This window comes from Typopeltis vanoorti, chromosome 13, assembly GCF_054136105.1.
Source record: "Typopeltis vanoorti isolate ZY-2024b chromosome 13, IOZ_Tvanoo_1.0, whole genome shotgun sequence".
Lineage (NCBI taxonomy): Eukaryota > Metazoa > Arthropoda > Arachnida > Uropygi > Thelyphonidae > Typopeltis > Typopeltis vanoorti.
The window spans coordinates 95,821,808-95,830,745 of NC_143561.1; the positions used below are offsets into that span (position 1 = coordinate 95,821,808).

General features: G+C 38.5%; 1 pseudogene; it reads left to right on the forward strand.

Moving 5' to 3' along the window:
* The first annotated feature begins 8,376 nt into the window (after positions 1-8,376).
* LOC150100388 (U2 spliceosomal RNA) lies at positions 8,377-8,594 on the forward strand (annotated as a pseudogene).
* The last annotated feature ends 344 nt before the right edge of the window (positions 8,595-8,938 follow it).

Genomic DNA, 8,938 nt, shown 5'->3' on the forward strand with positions numbered 1-8,938 from the left:
TGAGTCCAGAAGACCACTTGGCCTAGAGCCTGGATAGGAAGATGACTAAGACGACTAATCATATCATATTTAAGCGACAGGAATTACAGATGAAAATCAAAGAAATGAGATTCACACAGTAAAAAATTACAGCCGAAGTTCCCAAGGCTCTTTACTGGCCTCACTCTTATTCTTCATCTATTATGATAGACATCTCCCAAAAACTCGCGACCATCCTGCAGCCTACAATGAAATTGACAGCAATATTAAGATTTCTGCACACGTATTAAGACACAGCAACCAAAAAACTCCAGGACCGCATCACTACTCCAGAAAACTGGTTTACCAAATGGAGCTTGGAAATACACTCGCAAAAAAGCGCGACTTACTCTTAACCAGAAGACCAGCATCCTCAGAAGGAGACAAACAGATGTTCAACACTAAAATCCCAGAAATAAATGATCTCAGTGTCTACTATAGCATCCAAAGACTGGCTGGAGATTATTGTTACAAAGTAAATAATGTCTTAACAGAACTTTCGTGCCTTGTAATGAAGCTAATGCTCAATGAATCCACGTCTTTGCAATCTCCGTATACTTTTACAAGACTTGAAAAAAAAAAAAAAAAAAGTAAACACTAGAGTGTTTGCACTTTTCTCAGTTGATGGTAATTGGATTTCTTTGCCTCGGGAGTAAATACCACGTGATTTTTAGAGAAGTAATTGATCGCCTTAAAGACCATTTCTGTCAACGCGACTTCGAGAACTTAAATACGATCAGCAATAAACGTCAACTAATTTTTGTTAAATTTATTTGAAGGAATTTTTAATTATTTTTTTTTCGCAGTTTTCGATGAAATTCATAAATCAGAATTTAAATTCTAAAAGGATAAATCGGGATTTTTCTTCGGGCACCAATTTATGCGCGAGAAATTGAAATTTCTTCAGTACTTAATGCGTTGGATCGATATGACCGCCATCTTTGCTAATCGAAGAAGCTCGTGCTTTAAATACCCCTTATATATGTACATAAATTTATCGCAGCTATGTTTTCTCTGATCATAATGAGATTTTAATGATCTTTGACTCCTAAATGTTCTATTTTTGACGCTCAGGTCACTGCATTAGCGAGTAAGTTGTTTCCGCTTATGTTTACGTTAAATACATTGAATATTTCAAACGATCTTATTTTGTGCAGAGAAAAAGTTTTATTTTCTTTTGGATGTTGGATAAATAAAATGTCAGTCATCAGCAGATGTACACGTTCTTGTTATCCTTATAAGGACATCATTTTGGTATTAGTAACAAAACCAGTGTAGATCCAAAGAACTTTCAGGTAAAATTAATTTTTCAGCAATTTTATTCCAAATAACATTTTGATACTTTATTTTGCAGCTCCAATCACACTACATAATGGTCGCATATAATTTTAGAATCTCCAGTAAAGTAACCAATAAAAATTAATTGCTTTAACTAATATTTTATTACTCTGAGGTTGCGATATTTAGATTTTATTAATAAGGAGCCAAACAAAAGGTTAAAAGAGCATATCAGGTTAAAGTATAGCATCTATTCTCAGTACATTTCTGATTACCTTGAAAGCATGCAAGTGCGTGTGATACCCCGACGTTAGTAAGTGTCTCAACAAGTTCTTGTTGTTATGGTAACCACCCGCATTGGAACTGCTGATTTGAAAACGTGCTTTGAAAAGTAATTTTTTCTATGTATCCTAACTGATAATTCAGATAAAATATAGAAAGCAATAATTGATCGTAAGCGTAAACATTTATTATTTAGAAATAAATATGAATTCGGGTAATTGAAGTTTGTTCTGTTGCCTCCCTGAATGGACTTTTTTGTTTCCGGGTAAAAGGCGAAATAATAATAGAATTTATTAATAAAAGGAATTTACTTAAACTTTTTTTTCATTTTATTTGGTAAAGAAATCTGTCAGAAAAGCGTATTATAAAATAACGTTTTTCTAATTATAAGTATTTTACTTTGATTATGGATACAACGTAATACACCTTTTAATTTCTTTTATATCTCTTATATAATTTAATCTGAATGTTGAGATGCGATGATCAATACCCTTGGAAGGTAATGGATGGCAATGCTGTACCAATGAAGTTTAACTGAGGTTCGGCTGTTGCTGTTACACGTGGAACGCAGAGATTCGAGAGTTTAAGTTCGCTCTCTTAAGGTTTTTGCCTTAAGGGAGCAATTTGAGTCTCCGGGGTAAGTGTTCTCCGGCACGGACCGCTGAGGGGTTTTGTCGGTGGATGCTTTTCTTCGGAATTTGAGCGGTTCTGCTCGGTGGTGGTGTGTGGGTGGAAGGCCATCACTGAGATGGACGGTCTTTCGGCTGCTATGCTATTGAGTGGTCTACGGATCGTCCTAATTTTTAGAGTTGGCTTTACTTACACATCGCCAATGAAGTTCTAACTGAGGCTCGGCTATTGCTGTTACTCTTCCCCCTCCTGCCATGATCAGAGCTTTAATTTAATAGCTCAATAACACCTTATCCCTACACTGTCCTCTACAGATAACGGGGAATATGAAAAGCATTCTTACTTCGCCCCTTTAAGCCAGTCCTCTTAAGGACTTCATTTTTTGGAGAGGTGACGATGCGAAAAAGTCCTTTTTAGGACTTCCAGGGTAACGAATGGCAATGCTGTAGCCAATGAAGTTTTAACTGAGGCTCGGTTATTGCCGTTACCCAGCCATGAGTAGAGCTTTTTGCTCAATAACACCTCATCCACACAGATTTTCTTCATTCAGATGACGGGATAAAGAGTCAAGGACTCAGTCCATCTGCCAGTTCTTTTAAGAACTTAAGTTATTTTTTCTTGTCATTTACCGTTCCCGGTCTCTGGAAAAAAATCGGTGATTGCAATTTAAACAAAGTTTATTTATTCAATTGCATTTCTGTTGAGACACCAAAAGCACCTTTTAGAACACCTTTTGTTCTAAAAGTTTTCTTTTTCAGACAAGAATTCTGCAGAATCTTTAATTAATGACATTATGATGATCATGTCACATCGCGTGAAGCCCCCTACAAGGAAGTACGACATCATCTAATGAAATCAACGCCCAGCTGCTAGTTATGCTGTATATTTTGTTTGTGATTGCGTGTGTTCTCCTGACCGTTTAGCCTGTTTTGAGGAACAAAAACTCTCCACCCCCGTATGAGACTACCTAACTCACTATTTTGATAGCAAACAACTGAAGAAGGTTCCTCCCTTTATAGATAGGAATCGAACCCATGTTTTTTTACAACCAAAAGGCTCGTGTGAACAAACTAAACTACGGAGGCTCCTGTAGAATCGTTAATCACCAAACAAGATAACGTCTTCCCTCTGAGACTGGTCTGACGTTCCAACATTAAGTTTATTTCTCTTTTTTTTTGCGTGGCTATTTCTTGTTTAATTTTCCTTCCTTTTTGAGTGGAACTGCTGTGTTTGTATTTTTTCTGTTCTTATTTATTTTTTGTTTTCCGTAACATATCCAAGATTCTTTTTTTTCTTCCTTTTTTTTAATCAGACCAAATTTTATCACTTCCTGTTTAGTCGTTATGTTGGTAGAATTTATGTTGAATCTTCTAAACCACTTCATCCGACCTGTTTCCAAATCCAATAAACGCTGCAGCTTGTTTCAAAATTTTAAATTACAAGTCAGTCACTTTTGCAAAGCCTCCTCCCATTGTTTAAAGAAATCACTTTCGTAATAGTTTTAACCAAAATGGAACTCGGTGTTATTTTGTCTTTGTTTCTTTGGTAAAGGTAAACAAACATTCTTGCAATTTTTTCTGTCCGATTTTTTTTTCTCAAATAAAATTGTGTTAGTGTACAACGTTTCTTACATACTCTGACAGCTACGTGTTTGTCTTATTATAAATCCTACTTCTTTTTACGTTACGTTGACATGCAAGAGAAAAAGCAAAATTTCCCTTGACTCTAAATAAGACCTTGTTTACTGTGATTTTATAATTCTCAACGACTGATAAATAATTCTATTTGGACTTAAGAATCATAAGCCATTCACTAATCATTCAGCCAACCAGACGGAGGAAAAAGCCAGTTTTTGGAAGAATTCTCCTACTTTTGTTCCAGAAGGAATAACTTGGATTACATGAAGAGAAATAAAAATGATCTTTCTTCTGTCAACTGAAAGTTCTTACCTTCTCCTTACGTGTTAGACTCATTGACCTCTCGCTACCAAATAACAGCTGGGCTTCACACATTGCGAAGTCAAATTACTCTTCTGCCTTCGCCTGACTTTCTTCCATTTGAAAATCTTAAGGATCTTCGTGTGATGGACGATCTCAGCTTCGATCAACCCCAGTTTTACTTAAACTCGGCTCACAACATGAAGATATCCCAGAAAGGATCCCAACCGTTAACTGAACAAAACTAACCGACAGTTCTATAATCTTAAAAAATTGACAACTCAATTTCCAGCAGGTAACTACGGAATTAAGAACTGCCACCGCGAATGTGTTACACGCAAACTTCGACCGAATTCCGGATGAGATTAAAAACCTGATCCGTAAAACGAACAAAGCCAGGCGCCAATACTAGAGAACGCTGACCCCCCCCCCCCCGGAATACCGATAAACTCGCTCAACAAGACAATCAAGTTCGATATGCGTTTAAAAACTCGAAATCAAGAACGAAAGACAAAACTTCACTTCTTAAACACAGAAGACCAGATGTTCTGGAAAATGACCGAAACTCTACGTCCAGACCGTAAATCCTACCTAATCGTACTTAACATGGTCAGGTTTTCCGTGAAGTAGACAAAGTTGAAGCGTTTGCCGATAGCCAACAGAATCAGTGGCGTCCCAACTACATCCATGCTGATCTAGATTACATCAGTAAAGTACACACCTGGGATACGTTGTATGCTAAAATTCACATAAACCACATCTAACTGACATCACCTGCTGCACATGGAATCATCACCAAACTTAAGAATAGTAAAGCAGCAGGCCTATAGAAAAATGATAGCAGGGTGGCCCATCCAGGGCTCCCCTGCTATCGCTTTTGTTCTTTGCCATATTTAGGGCTGAGATCAAAAGCACAGTTGTCGCTACGATGGCCCTGCAACACGCAGTCTCGTAACCAGAAGAATGGTCCAAAAATGGCGAATTGATGTTAACGCAGGCAAGAGCACTGCAGTCCTATTTACAAGAAGAGGAGTGTCACCTGAGGACGAAGTTCCCATGTTTGGCACCCCATTCCATCGCAACCAGTAGCTATATAATTAGAAGTACAACTAGATGCAGGGGTTTGCGTCAGGACTCATATCGTTCATGTCTACTCAAAAGCAAATAGGGAAATAGGCCAATTATGCCCATTACTGAATCGGCGTAGCCTAGCTAAGCAAGGAACTTAACTGCTCTCATATAAGATGTTAATCAAGCCAGGGATGATGTATGGCTCACCCGCGAGGAGTCACACAGTGGATTCAAACGCATCATGGCTGGTAAGCAACATACAGTTTCATCGAGAAGCTGAGATCAAAACTTTCCTAAGCGACAAGGCTGCAAAATTCTTTGTAAATGCTGTCATCCAACGTAACCTATTCATTATTATATAACGTATTGACACTGCAAAACACAAACATCCCGGAACCATACTGAGCAGGTAAGCTTTATAAACCCACTGCCAGAAGCCGAAAATGAACGAGCCAAAGACTCAATAACATGCCAAATCATTACGGTCTACCACCTATCACTGATACACTAAAACAAACAAATATTTCGGGACAAATGCCCATCCACTCAAAAATAAAAAAATAAATAAATAATAAAAATAAAAACGAACAAGATAAAATAAAAATAAAAAGACACTAGTAATCAAGTACTCAATAACATTCCTTAAACCAGGAAGTTTGTTTGAAAATCCGACAAACGGATAGAGGATCCCAGATCCAATTCATCCATTGTGCCAGAACAGTTAACAGAAATATTTAATAAATATATTTTGTCTCAAGATTTCTAAAGAAAGTATATTAAATTGAATGTCTTAGGGCTATAATGTGATATATTCATAGATAAGTTAACAATAAATGAATGTATTATCTTTTTTAGGGTTTCTTGGTGTCTCTTATATTTTGCTATCAATGGAGAGCTGAGTTCCTGTTATCTTTCCATTACATTTTGTTGCTTACGTTTCAATCTTATTCCTCATATTTTCTTTAAAATTTCGCTGCAAATTATTTCGCATGGTGAATGAGCGTGTTGTGGTGCAGTATGTGAAATGCATTTTCTATTTTCTAATAACGAAAATTTCGTTCTTTGTTACAATGAAAATACAACGCACCAACCCCGAAGTAATCTAGAATATTATGTGATCTTTCGTTTTTATTCGGTGTTCTTTTATGCTAAGAAAAGTCTAAAACTTTAAGCACATCATCATTGTACGTAAATGAAATTTCGGATATGTAACCAAAAATATTTCTTTTCCTGGTTCCCTCCCTATGCAATAATATGTCAATGCAGTATTTTGATTCAATTTTATATTGATCAGATCGTGTTTGGTTTCTTCTAACCGCTTAGAAAACATGTCCGAGTCTAAATCAAAAGCATGTCTCGTTTCGAGGCGTAATTTCGTTCTGTTTTTTCATTGTCACATCACGAACTAAACTTTACATTTTTAATTATTTTATAAATTCTTTGCACCACCTTTAGGATGAGAGAGATCGGAAAGTCTGTTATTAGATGTAGCCTAATGGCTACTTCATTTCCCTTGCCTACATTTAATGCATTGCGCATGTGTGTCCAAAACTTTAATTAATAGGCTCAAATAACAGATTGTTCATAAGCAACACATTTCACGTTAGTTTTTAGGTATTTATGGTCAGTGGATTCTTCTACTACACCAACAACGAGGTAAGCACAATTTGGGTTCTTTTTTTCTCATTAAAATATTAACATAATTGCAAACGACACTAATACAAAATGTAATATTAAAAACTTAAGAGTACAGTTTTACCCGTTTCCTTATAGTACCTTCATGAAAAACTCCATCACGTGATTCAAATTCAGGCATGGAATGGAAGACACCGGGGCCAAGCATTCTCGGACCAGCATTTCATTCTCTACTGAGATATGAGTCCCCCATTAAAATAAATCGACATAGAGCAGTTGGAATTGGCCTTTTGTTACAAACATTACAACAGTTTCAACTGTCGAAGCTCTCTCAGAAACACGTGAACAATGAGGTGACAAAAACGGATAAACTGTGGAAGCTAAATATTAATGGTTTATATTTATTTAATAAGATTTATTTAAGGTAACGTTTTCTGTTAAATTTACACATTGCTCTAGTGAACAACGTAGTAATGTGCTGGGATTTCCATTGCGATGTCAATTCCCAAACCAGCTTCAAAGCTACGCTTATTGAAATGACACATTTTGTAGACCTCTACCATAGAGCAGCTTAAAACCGATTTCGTACTGTCAATGAGTTACAATGGAACTCATTGACATTGACATTACTGCAGTTTCTGTCCATCCAAACCCTTTTCGCATTTGAGATTTGCCCGTTGGTTGCCTGAGTTCGAATCGCATCCAAGACGATGGCAGCCACTCCAAAACACGTCGCAAAACTTTCGACGTCGCTGTTATCTTTGTGACCCGGGTCGAGCCCGGTTCCTGTGAGACGAAGGGAAGCCACTCCAAACACACCGCAAGAATTTCGACGTCACGTGACTCATAAGAGTTGTGCTCGCTACTACACGAAAAGACCAAAATAAAAAAAAAAACACACCAAAGCTCGCTGATGTAGGTAGGGGGGCGGGGGGAGGGGAGGCGTATTTTATTGTTTTCATGTGTACTATATACCCGCCATGTCTTTTTATTGTTTTCATGTGTACTATATACCCGCCATGTCTTTTTTTGTATTCATGTGTGCTATATAACCGCCATGTCTTTTTTTGTTTGTCTGTGTATTACATTACCCCGGCGTGTCTGATAACGACCTGCAAATGCGACGCGTGTTGTTCTAGTCCATTTCCTCTACTGAAAACGCGAAATCGAATCGGGGGGGGGGGGATCGTCACGAAGTTTGAGTTGGCGTCTACCAACAAGATGGGATTTGCTGTAGATATAGGCGTGCTGATGAAGGTACGGTTTCTGATTGGAAGGGCTGGCCTTGCATCGCCACTTCTTCAGATCAGAGTCCCTCTACGAGCCCCGTGCTTCCGCGCAACGGGTGCAACTTTAGGACCCGGGTCGAGCCCGCTTCCTACAGCGAACGCAAGGACGAAGGAACCGTCTCGGAAGGCGTCGCCTCCAGAAGACCTTGAAAGTCTCTCTGAAAGAAGCAGACCGCACACCCGCGGCGTGCGGTCATCGCAGGGGAAGACCACCTTCTTCCGGACCGCAGGTCGTTATCGCTTCTCGGCCTTTTGGCTAAGAGCAAAGTGTAGTATCTGTGCTTATCAGCTTTCGTAGTTGTGAAAGTGCCTTTTTTTATTGGTGCTGGCAGCTTGGATAGCTTTAGGGTTTCCATTTGGAAACCGGGTTATCGTAAGCTGCTGGGCTAATATCATACTGTAGCATCTGTTCATAGAGGCTTGATATCAGTGTGTGAGTTTCTTTGAAACTCTTGGTTTCAAGCCCCGTGAACAGACTACAGTATAAACCCCGGACAGGGGCAAGGACAAACACTTGGTAGTGGTGGGATCAGGGCTAGGCCCCCCCCCCCCTAGAATGGCGCCGAGGGACTTAACCGTCAGGTTTACCTTCAAAACATCGGTAAATCCTGAAGCCCTCATTAGTGTAGTTGATGTGCAGCATATATGCAATATCAACTGCTGGGACTTCTTCAAGGGTCTTTATGAAGTTACTCTGAAGTACCATGTTACTAAAGACAAATTGATTGAAGAGGGTAGGTATTGTCTTAGATGGTGTACATTTCCACCCCACACCATTAACAAATCATAACATCAAGC